General features: G+C 45.6%; 1 protein-coding gene across 2 annotated transcripts in view; it reads right to left on the bottom strand.

Annotated features, from left to right (window-relative positions):
- LOC120946921 (alpha-2-macroglobulin-like protein 1) overlaps positions 1-13,031 on the bottom strand; it is a 221,074-nt gene that overhangs the window by 187,465 nt on the left and 20,578 nt on the right. The window lies entirely within an intron of this gene.

The raw sequence follows: 13,031 nt of genomic DNA, 5'->3' as shown, positions 1-13,031 counted from the left end.
AGGGGTGGTGGGGGGGGCCATTATTTTTTTTGTGAAAGCAAAATTGTAGAAAAAAGGGCACCCCTCAAACATACTGTAATTGGAGAGCAACAAAGAGCCACGTGCAAAGTATTGCATCAAAAATTGTTATTAGGCACCCCTGTTAAACAGGGGCAGAAAATTTGGCCTTAGGCACAACACAACACTGCAACCCCTCCCAATATCTGTAATTGGAGCGCAACAAGGAGCCACGTGCAAAGTATTGCATCAAAAATTGTTATTAGGCACCCCTGTTAAACAGGGGCAGAAAAATTGTGCCTTAGGCCACGTGCAAAGTATTGCATCAAAAATTGTTATTAGACGCACCTGTTACACAGGGGCAGAAAAATGTGTCCGTAGGCACAACACAACACTGCAACCCCTCCCAATAACTGTAATTGGAGCGCAACAAGGAGCCACGTGCAAAGTATTGCATCAAAAATTGTTATTAGGCGCCCCTGTTAACAGGGGCAGAAAAATTAGGCCTTAGGCACTGGTGGCGGAGCCCAGAAAAACAAAATTTCTTACTAGCTATCAGCAAGAAAAGTGAGGAGGAGAAGGATATTCCATCAGCAGCATAACAGGACAGTCACTCAGCATCAGCATAACAGGTCTCAAAGGGATCTGACATTTCAACAAAAAATTATTATTCAGTAACATCAGCATCAGGTGCTTGGTAGCTGGTGTTGATCCAAGCCCGATTCATTTTGATGAAGGTCAGTCGATCAACAGAGTCGGTGGAGAGGCGCACCCTGTGATCGGTCACAAAGCCTCCAGCAGCACGGAATGTGCGCTCTGAAAGAACACTGGATGCAGGGCAAGCCAGTAGCTCAATTGCGTACTGTGCAAGCTCTGGCCAGTGATCCATCCTCAAGACCCAGTAAGCCAGAGGATTTTCGGTGGGGAAGGTGTCCAAGTCGGATCTTGCCGCTAGGTATTCCCGGACGATGTAAACCAGACGCTGGCGATGGTTGCTGAAACCGCTCAGACCTTGGGGCTGTGGACTAAAAAATTGTCTGAACGCATCGGTCAGACGGCCACCTTCTCCACCGCTCCTTCTCTGACTCACCGAAGCCTCAGCAAGACGTTGTCCAGGGCCAGGTTTTGGTAATCCGCCCGGTTCTGTGAACGCATTGTACAGACCCTTCTGCAAGGCCTCCCGCAGAAGTTTCATCTTCTGCTCCCTCTGCGATGGCAACATAAGGTCCGCTACCTTACTCTTGTAATGTGGATCAAGGAGAGTTGCCAGCCAGTAATGATCCCTCTCCTTGATAGCACGTACACGAGGATCCTTACGCAGGCTTTGCAGGATCAGGGAGGCCATGCAGCGTAGGTTTGCAGAGGCATTCGGGGCACAGTCCTCTGGGTCACTGAGGACGACAGGATCCGCAGCCACCTCATCCCAGCCACGTAAAATTCCACGTGTTCCTTGGGACTGTAAATGATCCCTTGAAGACTGCTGCTGTTGATGCTGAGTGCTAGGCTCCACCTCCATGCTGCTGATACAATCATCCTCCTCCTCCTCCTCCTCTTCCTGTGTGCTAGGTGGGCAAGCAGGAACAGTGTCTGGATAAAGAGGTAAGGAAGTCCTCCTCTTCCTCCCTCTGTTCTGCCTCAAGGGCCCTGTCCATTATTCCACGTAGGGTGTGCTCCAACATGTGAATAAGCGGGACAGTCTCACTGATGCATACACTGTCACTGCTCACTATCCTCGTGGCCTCCTTAAATGGTGACAGGACAGTGCATGCATCCCTTATCATGGCCCACTGGCGTGGGGGAAAAAAACAAGCTCCCCTCACCCAGTTCTGCTGCCATATTGGCACAGGTACTCATTGATGGCCCTCTGCTGCGTGTGCAGCCGCTGCAGCATGGCCAACGTAGAGTTCCATCTGGTGGGCATGTCACAGATTAGGCGGTTCTTGGGCAGGTTGTATTCCCTCTGGAGGTCTGTCAGCCGAGCAGTGGCATTATATGACCTCCGGAAATGCACACAGACTTTCCTGGCCTGCTTCAGGACATCCTGTAAGCCCGGGAACCTGCCCAAGAACCGCTGCACCACCAAATTGAGAACATGCGCAAAACAGGGCACATGGGTGAGTTTTCCCTGTCGCAGGGCAGAGAGGAGGTTGGTGCCATTATCGCTGACCACGATTCCAGGCTTCAGCTGGCGTGGCGCCAACCACCTCTGAGCCTGCCCCTGCAGAGCTGAAAGAACCTCTTCCCCAGTGTGGCTCCCGTCTCCCAAGCACACCAGCTCTAGCACCGCATGGCATCTCTTGGCCTGCATTCCTGCGTAGCCCCTCGTACGCCTACGGAGCACGGCTGGTTCTGAGGAAACATAACCACAGGAAGAGGCCACAGAGGAAGAAGAAAAGCAGGGGGTGGATGAGAGAGGTGTGTTACAACCAGTAGTAGTGTTTTGGAGGCGTGGTGGTGGAACAACCTCCAAAACTACTGTACCTTGCCCTGCGTCCTTCCCAGCTGCCAGCAGAGTCACCCAATAAAAGACAGGCAACGTCCCTGTCCATGCCTGCTGGACCATGAGTCAGCGGTAAGATGCACCTTACCACTGACCGCCCTGTCCAGCGAGGCATGGACATTGCCTTCCACATGCCGGTAGAGAGCCGGAATCGCCTTCCGTGAGAAAAAGTGGCGTTTGGGTACTTGCCACTGAGGTACTGCACATTCCACAAAGTCACGGAAGGGGGCAGAATCTACCAACTGAAAAGGTAGCAGTTGAAGTGCTGGCAATTTTGCTAAGCTAGCATTCAACCGCTGGGCATGAGGATGGCTGGGAGTGTACTTCTTTCGGCGCTGCAGCAGCTGGGGCAGGGAAATTTGTCTGGTACCATCAGTAGATTGCCGCATGTACTACCACTACTAGGTTGTGACACACCCATTTCTACAACTTCAGTGCAGGCTTCAGAGAGGACTGGAGGTCTAGTGGGGTTGGAGGTCACAGAAGGGCAAGGGGAGGTCCGCTTTGGTCTTTGTTGTGGGTCTTTCTGGTATGCTTGCCAACGAGCTTCATGGCAGGTCGACATATGTCTGGACAAGCATGTGGTGCCCAAGGTGATGTTTTGGCCACGCGAGATACGCTTGAGACATATGTTGCAAACAGCAAAGGTACGATCTGATGGACATGTTTCAAAAAAGGCCCACACCAAAGAACTTTTGCTGTACCGTTGAGACACAGCAGCGCCATGCACAAGCGAAGATGTGCCACGTAATGCAGTTGGTGTGCTGCCCTTACGCTGACCCCTGGAGGGCCTCCTCCTCCTCCTCCTCCTCGTAGAGTCAGTGACCTCATCATCATCACTGTCGAAATCCTGGCAGTATTGCTCCAGCTGGGGGAACATCACTGCCAGATTGCTGTCCCTCTTGGCCACCCCCTCTCCCTGGGCTCACATCAATGCCTCCCTCTATCTGTGTTCCGTCATCATAGCCTTCAAAACGCTGCGCATCTTCCTGCAGCATGTACCCAACACTGTGTTGAAACAGTTCGGGGGACTCCTCAGGAGGACATGGTGGGACTAGGGAAGGATTGTGTGATGCCATTGTGCAGAGGGAAGAGGACGCCTTGGCAGCTGCTTTGCCAGACAAGCTACGATCAGTCTGTGTGAGAGAGGATGAGGAGGATAAGGACGGCTTGGTCATCCACTCCACTAATTTCTCTGCATGTTGAGGTTCAACACGGCCAGATCCCGAAAAGAAGGGCGAGCGGCCACGGCCACGGCCACATGCTGAAGAGAATGCACCACATCCACCACCAGCGTTACCTCTAGATGCAGAGCCTGCTTGCCCTCGTGACTCTCTGCCTCTCTTTGTTGTCCTTCCAGACATATTAATGCGTTCAGCTGCTATGTAACAGCACACGTGCAGTGACACCAACTGTGTTCAGGTGCTATGTAACAGCACACCCGCAGTGACACCAACTGCGTTCAGGTGCTATGTAACAGCAAACGTGCAGTGACACCAACTGCGTTCAGGTGCTATGTAACAGCAAACGTGCAGTGACACCAACTGCGTTCAGGTGCTATGTAACAGCAAATGCGCAGTGACACCAACTGCGTTCAGGTGCTATGTAACAGCACACGCGCAGTAACAACAACTGCATTCAGGTGCTATGAAACAGCAAACGTGCAGTGACGCCAACTGCGTTCAGGTGCTATGTAACAGCACACACGCAGTGAGAACAACTGCGTTCAGGTGCTATGTAACAGCACACGCGCAGTGACAACAACTGCGTTCAGGAGCTATGAAACAGCAAACGTGCAGTGATACCAACTGCGTTCAGGTGCTATGAAACAGCACACGTGCAGTGACAACAACTGCATTCAGGTGCTATGAAACAGCAAACGTGCAGTGACACCAACTGCGTTCAGGTGCTATGTAACAGCACACGCGCAGTGACAACAACTGCGTTCAGGTGCTATGAAACAGCAAACGTGCAGTGACACCAACTGCGTTCAGGTGCTATGTAACAGCAAACGCGCGGTGACACCAGCTGCGTTCAGGTGCTATGTAACAGCACACGCGCAGTGACAACAACTGCGTTCAGGTGCTATGAAACAGCAAACGTGCAGTGACACCAACTGCGTTCAGGTGATATGTAACAGCACACGCGCAGTGACACCAACTGCGTTTAAAAGAAAATTAAATAAAAACCTGCGCTAGGATGTCAGAGGTAAAAAGCTGCTGCCTCCCTAAAAAAACTGTCCCCTAAGGAACAGGTGTAGATAATAGATATATGGATAGGGATGTTGGCGCTGCTATGTAAGCACTATGTGAAGAGCTAGATGAGGGGTATATATCACAACCCCCTGATAGGACGCTGGGTATGCAGTGTGTTCTGACAATACTCCTCAAGAAACTACAGTAATGAAAGTCCGCAGTTAATATGTGCTACTGGTAGAATGATAGAATACAGTGTGTACTAATACACAAAATATGCTATTCACTGCACTAACCCACAGTGTATAACATTCTATACTTAGGTAGCTATATATGGGGTATCAACTGCAGATACTATATTCTTGATAATAAACCCCTGCTGTATGGTAACAGTTAGATGTAACAAGAATACAGCTAGGTGCATAAATCACATACAACTCAACCCAATCGATCATCCACGCCTCTATTTAGACACAATCTGTCCGGGCGCAATAATACTAGGTAGGCTCCTGTCCCCTTAACAGGAAAAAAGGGGGGGGGGGTTATTGCTGTAAGCGTGCCCCAGATGGAGCAGTGGGTGGACTATAAATGTACACTAATTATAACATACATGTATAAAATGTGGAATAGAATGTCCATCCTGGGAAAAACATTGCACAAACTGTCAAAAAAAATATTTTGTCAAGTAAATATATAGTTCAACATTCTTCTTTCTGTAATCGAAACCATAGGAAAATATACAGAAAATCTTAGTAGTTTGGAAAGAAGTCCAACAGACAGGTGGGTGTGAAAGTGGTGCCTCTGTCACACAACTCCGAGTGCTCCCGGTGCTCCCCTCAGGCTACCCCACTCACCAGATAGAGGTCCCCTCTTGGGGTAATCCGCATATATCGGGGGTTTCAGGAGGCCACTGCTGTTAGATGCTGCTGGATCCCTCCTCCTAAGCGTGTATGGTGTTGCTGTAGATCCAGTTGGTGTGGTTCCCTTGGTTCCTCAGATAGGAAAAAAGCACATACAGGGGGCTCCGATGGTGTAATAAAGTTTTGACAGCTTGATCTTGTAAAAACGCTGGTTTATTCAAAAAGCATGTGGATACAAACCACTCACAAGCAACATTTAAAAAATAATAAAAGTAAAAAACTCATAAAAAATAATAATAATATTGAATGGCAATGTCCGCACCTACTGGCTGGTATTAAGGTGTGCGGGCTGGCTGCCAGTCAGACGGTAATCCCCTGCGGGCAGGTGGGCAGAGGCCACCAATGATAAAAAATAAAGAGGATAACTGAAATCACTCGTAGCTGAATTGGCTGGCTTCAATTCGCCCTAGATGCCGGCTCAGCCTAGCTACACAGAGTGATAGCGTGTGTGTCCTAGGTGGTGGCGTGCGTTCCAGCCAAACCACCTCTCGTACACCCGGAAGTGACGTCACACGTACAGGCCTGACGTACGTTTCGAATTAGCTGTTCGTCTTCTGAGGCTTGTCAGCGTGGCGTCAGCTGTTATGATTTATAGGAGTCGCAGAGCAATGTTAGTGATCCCCGCCCCCGGGGAATGTCCAATCGCTACACTCCATCCCCAGACTTCTAACCAATGGGGATGTAGTAGGGGAAGTACAGATTTTTATCCCGGGAAATGTCACCGCCGCTCTGCGTCTCCTCCTCTTAACATGAGATAAAGTTGCCAGTTCAGACACTATGCTATCTATGTGCAAACAGAGGCCTTATGCACCAAAACATGAAACCAATAGCTGTGTGTCCTAACATGCATAGACCTCGGGATGTTAATATTGTCATCTCTGTGCATATAGATAGATGGAGAGTGTTTTCCATTGTGGGCAAATACATTGGGTTTAAGTATAGGTGGATGCAGATTGCTGCATATAGTGACCACCAGATGTGTCGGATATTATTCCGTACATCTAGGACCCAAGACTAATAGATGCCATATGTGACTGGGGGGTCATAGTGGGAAAATAAGATCGAGTGAAATCTCGACGGGATGGCAGGAGGACCCAAGTGAAGGTCTATATATGTCATGTCCTGCACCCATCTAGTGTATCTTATATTTATAGAGATAGAGAATAGGGGCTCGCATACAGGAGGAACTCCCTTATATTTATAGAGATAGAGAATAGGGGGTCGCATACAGAATGGACTCTCATACGTGAGTAGTGCGCAAGTACGTCCGATATGGGATGGTTGGGTAATGGGTCATGTACGGTTATGCTATATTGAAGCGGCCTTCGTATTGGGACCAATAGTTACCCTGTGACTCCCCGCTGTCCGCGAAGGAATGTCATAATCCCGTATGTACATTATTTTGAAAAAAAAAAAATATATATATATAAGGGATAGTCATAAACCATCTTATGTGAAAATTAAGTGCATAATATAATAAGATAAGTGGAAAGGTAGTGTGTCTGGAGACTCTAGTTTAGAGTATTGCCGTTTGTTCCAGTATATTGGAAGACGGTGTTAATATCCAATCTACACTACATGATAGTAACGTGTCTAACTGGGTGATAGACGCGCATCCAGTTAGGATGCGTAGAAACCTAAAAACAAAAGATATGTGTATATGCGGTGAAAATACATAAAAGCTAAAAAACAAGTGTGATACATGGGCAGGTGTGGTATCATATCCACTCCCTATAAGAATTTTTTCAATTTATCCATGGTAAATATAATGTGGTGCTTAATAGAGGGTACATAAAAACTAGAAACATAGTGTAATGCAAGGGCAGATGTGGTATCATACCCAATGCCTAAAGCGTTTGTACAATTTATCCATAGTAGGTGCATTATGGTGCTTATGTGATCACCTATGATAAATAAATATTGCTAGGCATGGTTAGAGGATATATTCATCCAAACATGTCAGACAATACATGTTTATCCTACATACATAAAGATGTGGAAAATGTTGCCACCCATTTAAGCAATATAAGTGAAAAACTTAATAGTGTGTGTGATCATGAACAATTAAATCAAAGTAATGCAGTGAGAGTACTATTACATGTTGAGATGTGTACATCTCAATGCTAGGGATTGGCCAGAAAACAGTTGAGATCTATATCGACATTCAGGCCGTGTGGCACGAGAGTCCCTAACCGATAGATCCAGCTTGTTTCATTCTGTGATACTGCTATTTCTTTATTGCCTCCCCTCCAGTTGTCCTTGATACTATCTATGCCGTAGAATATAAGCCCCGAAGGGTCTTTCTGGTGTACTTCTTCAAAGTGGCGGTATAGGTGGTGCTTAGATGACCCTTTCTTAATAAGGTTTATGTGCTCCCGTATCCTAACCCGCAATTCTCTTGTGGTTCTACCTATATATAATAGGTGACATGGGCACTCAATAGCATATGTAACGTGGGTGGTGTTACACGTTATTAAATTTCTGATCTTGTACACTTTGTGGTCGTTTCTTGATCTAAACTCTGTTTTCCTGCGCGGTTGCTGCTTACTTTCTCTACACGCTAAACACCTTTGGCATTTGTAAAACCCCTTAAGGTCTGGGCATATTTCCACCTGTTTAGGGGGATTAATGATGTTGTGCACCAGATGGTGTCGAAGAGTGGGTGCTTTTCTATAGATAAATGTAGGCTTATTGGGGAGGACCTTTGACAGTATACAGTCTTCCTTAAGGATAGGCCAATATTTTTTAAGGATACTTTCAAATTCCTTGTATTGGGAACTGAAACCAGTGACAAAGGAGCATTCATTTCGTTTTTGGTTAACCTTTAGACTCTGCTTAAGTAGAACCTTCCGGTCTATTTGTGATATTTCTCTTTTCAGTTTGTCCAGGCTTTCAGATGTATACCCCTTCTCCTTAAATCTGTCCACAATGGTTTGGGCTTGCCTTTCAAAATCTTCATTAGAATCACAATTTCTTTTCAGCCTCAGTAGTTGTCCCTTTGGGATATTGGCCTTCCATTTCGGATGGTGGCAGCTGTTGATGGGGATATATCCATTCCTATCCGTATCTTTGAAGAATGTTCTAGTGTGGAGAGATGTGCCATTCTTGTAAATTTCTAGGTCCAAATATTCAATATGTTCGGTACTATACTTCCCGGTGAACTTAAGGTTGAACCTGTTATTGTTAAGATCCGCCAAGAAGAGTTGTAATGTCTCCACTGGTCCTTCCCAAAGGATGAGCAGATCGTCTATATATCGACGATACATTTTGATCTCTGGGTATCCTCTTCGATAGATGTACTCATCCTCCCAGACATTCATCATCAAGTTGGCAACGCTGGGGGCATACCGAGCCCCCATTGCGACGCCCTTTGTTTGTACGTAGTACTCATCAGCGTACCAGAAATAATTACATCCCATCGCCAGCTTCAAACCTTCTAATATGTACTGTATTTGTTCTTGTCTATATGTGGTTTTCTCATATAGAGCTGTGGCCACCCCCATGATGCCATCCTCCTGCTCAATGCTTGTGTATAAGGAACTCACAGTTCCTTATACACAAGCATTGAGCAGGAGGATGGCATCATGGGGGTGGCCACAGCTCTATATGAGAAAACCACATATAGACAAGAACAAATACAGTACATATTAGAAGGTTTGAAGCTGGCGATGGGATGTAATTATTTCTGGTACGCTGATGAGTACTACGTACAAACAAAGGGCGTCGCAATGGGGGCTCGGTATGCCCCCAGCGTTGCCAACTTGATGATGAATGTCTGGGAGGATGAGTACATCTATCGAAGAGGATACCCAGAGATCAAAATGTATCGTCGATATATAGACGATCTGCTCATCCTTTGGGAAGGACCAGTGGAGACATTACAACTCTTCTTGGCGGATCTTAACAATAACAGGTTCAACCTTAAGTTCACCGGGAAGTATAGTACCGAACATATTGAATATTTGGACCTAGAAATTTACAAGAATGGCACATCTCTCCACACTAGAACATTCTTCAAAGATACGGATAGGAATGGATATATCCCCATCAACAGCTGCCACCATCCGAAATGGAAGGCCAATATCCCAAAGGGACAACTACTGAGGCTGAAAAGAAATTGTGATTCTAATGAAGATTTTGAAAGGCAAGCCCAAACCATTGTGGACAGATTTAAGGAGAAGGGGTATACATCTGAAAGCCTGGACAAACTGAAAAGAGAAATATCACAAATAGACCGGAAGGTTCTACTTAAGCAGAGTCTAAAGGTTAACCAAAAACGAAATGAATGCTCCTTTGTCACTGGTTTCAGTTCCCAATACAAGGAATTTGAAAGTATCCTTAAAAAATATTGGCCTATCCTTAAGGAAGACTGTATACTGTCAAAGGTCCTCCCCAATAAGCCTACATTTATCTATAGAAAAGCACCCACTCTTCGACACCATCTGGTGCACAACATCATTAATCCCCCTAAACAGGTGGAAATATGCCCAGACCTTAAGGGGTTTTACAAATGCCAAAGGTGTTTAGCGTGTAGAGAAAGTAAGCAGCAACCGCGCAGGAAAACAGAGTTTAGATCAAGAAACGACCACAAAGTGTACAAGATCAGAAATTTAATAACGTGTAACACCACCCACGTTACATATGCTATTGAGTGCCCATGTCACCTATTATATATAGGTAGAACCACAAGAGAATTGCGGGTTAGGATACGGGAGCACATAAACCTTATTAAGAAAGGGTCATCTAAGCACCACCTATACCGCCACTTTGAAGAAGTACACCAGAAAGACCCTTCGGGGCTTATATTCTACGGCATAGATAGTATCAAGGACAACTGGAGGGGAGGCAATAAAGAAATAGCAGTATCACAGAATGAAACAAGCTGGATCTATCGGTTAGGGACTCTCGTGCCACACGGCCTGAATGTCGATATAGATCTCAACTGTTTTCTGGCCAATCCCTAGCATTGAGATGTACACATCTCAACATGTAATAGTACTCTCACTGCATTACTTTGATTTAATTGTTCATGATCACACACACTATTAAGTTTTTCACTTATATTGCTTAAATGGGTGGCAACATTTTCCACATCTTTATGTATGTAGGATAAACATGTATTGTCTGACATGTTTGGATGAATATATCCTCTAACCATGCCTAGCAATATTTATTTATCATAGGTGATCACATAAGCACCATAATGCACCTACTATGGATAAATTGTACAAACGCTTTAGGCATTGGGTATGATACCACATCTGCCCTTGCATTACACTATGTTTCTAGTTTTTATGTACCCTCTATTAAGCACCACATTATATTTACCATGGATAAATTGAAAAAATTCTTATAGGGAGTGGATATGATACCACACCTGCCCATGTATCACACTTGTTTTTTAGCTTTTATGTATTTTCACCGCATATACACATATCTTTTGTTTTTAGGTTTCTACGCATCCTAACTGGATGCGCGTCTATCACCCAGTTAGACACGTTACTATCATGTAGTGTAGATTGGATATTAACACCGTCTTCCAATATACTGGAACAAACGGCAATACTCTAAACTAGAGTCTCCAGACACACTACCTTTCCACTTATCTTATTATATTATGCACTTAATTTTCACATAAGATGGTTTATGACTATCCCTTATATATATATATTTTTTTTTTTTCAAAATAATGTACATACGGGATTATGACATTCCTTCGCGGACAGCGGGGAGTCACAGGGTAACTATTGGTCCCAATACGAAGGCCGCTTCAATATAGCATAACCGTACATGACCCATTACCCAACCATCCCATATCGGACGTACTTGCGCACTACTCACGTATGAGAGTCCATTCTGTATGCGACCCCCTATTCTCTATCTCTATAAATATAAGGGAGTTCCTCCTGTATGCGAGCCCCTATTCTCTATCTCTATAAATATAAGATACACTAGATGGGTGCAGGACATGACATATATAGACCTTCACTTGGGTCCTCCTGCCATCCCGTCGAGATTTCACTCGATCTTATTTTCCCACTATGACCCCCCAGTCACATATGGCATCTATTAGTCTTGGGTCCTAGATGTACGGAATAATATCCGACACATCTGGTGGTCACTATATGCAGCAATCTGCATCCACCTATACTTAAACCCAATGTATTTGCCCACAATGGAAAACACTCTCCATCTATCTATATGCACAGAGATGACAATATTAACATCCCGAGGTCTATGCATGTTAGGACACACAGCTATTGGTTTCATGTTTTGGTGCATAAGGCCTCTGTTTGCACATAGATAGCATAGTGTCTGAACTGGCAACTTTATCTCATGTTAAGAGGAGGAGACGCAGAGCGGCGGTGACATTTCCCGGGATAAAAATCTGTACTTCCCCTACTACATCCCCATTGGTTAGAAGTCTGGGGATGGAGTGTAGCGATTGGACATTCCCCGGGGGCGGGGATCACTAACATTGCTCTGCGACTCCTATAAATCATAACAGCTGACGCCACGCTGACAAGCCTCAGAAGACGAACAGCTAATTCGAAACGTACGTCAGGCCTGTACGTGTGACGTCACTTCCGGGTGTACGAGAGGTGGTTTGGCTGGAACGCACGCCACCACCTAGGACACACACGCTATCACTCTGTGTAGCTAGGCTGAGCCGGCATCTAGGGCGAATTGAAGCCAGCCAATTCAGCTACGAGTGATTTCAGTTATCCTCTTTATTTTTTATCATTGGTGGCCTCTGCCCACCTGCCCGCAGGGGATTACCGTCTGACTGGCAGCCAGCCCGCACACCTTAATACCAGCCAGTAGGTGCGGACATTGCCATTCAATATTATTATTTTTTATGAGTTTTTTACTTTTATTATTTTTTAAATGTTGCTTGTGAGTGGTTTGTATCCACATGCTTTTTGAATAAACCAGCGTTTTTACAAGATCAAGCTGTCAAAACTTTATTACACCATCGGAGCCCCCTGTATGTGCTTTTTTCCTATCTGAGGAACCAAGGGAACCACACCAACTGGATCTACAGCAACACCATACACGCTTAGGAGGAGGGATCCAGCAGCATCTAACAGCAGTGGCCTCCTGAAACCCCCGATATATGCGGATTACCCCAAGAGGGGACCTCTATCTGGTGAGTGGGGTAGCCTGAGGGGAGCACCGGGAGCACTCGGAGTTGTGTGACAGAGGCACCACTTTCACACCCACCTGTCTGTTGGACTTCTTTCCAAACTACTAAGATTTTCTGTATATTTTCCTATGGTTTCGATTACAGAAAGAAGAATGTTGAACTATATATTTACTTGACAAAATATTTTTTTTGACAGTTTGTGCAATGTTTTTCCCAGGATGGACATTCTATTCCACATTTTATACATGTATGTTATAATTAGTGTACATTTA

Source organism: Rana temporaria, chromosome 8 (genome assembly GCF_905171775.1).
Source record: "Rana temporaria chromosome 8, aRanTem1.1, whole genome shotgun sequence".
NCBI lineage: Eukaryota > Metazoa > Chordata > Amphibia > Anura > Ranidae > Rana > Rana temporaria.
The sequence above is the reverse complement of the archived record's forward strand: the minus strand, read 5'-3'. Positions and strand labels throughout refer to the sequence as shown.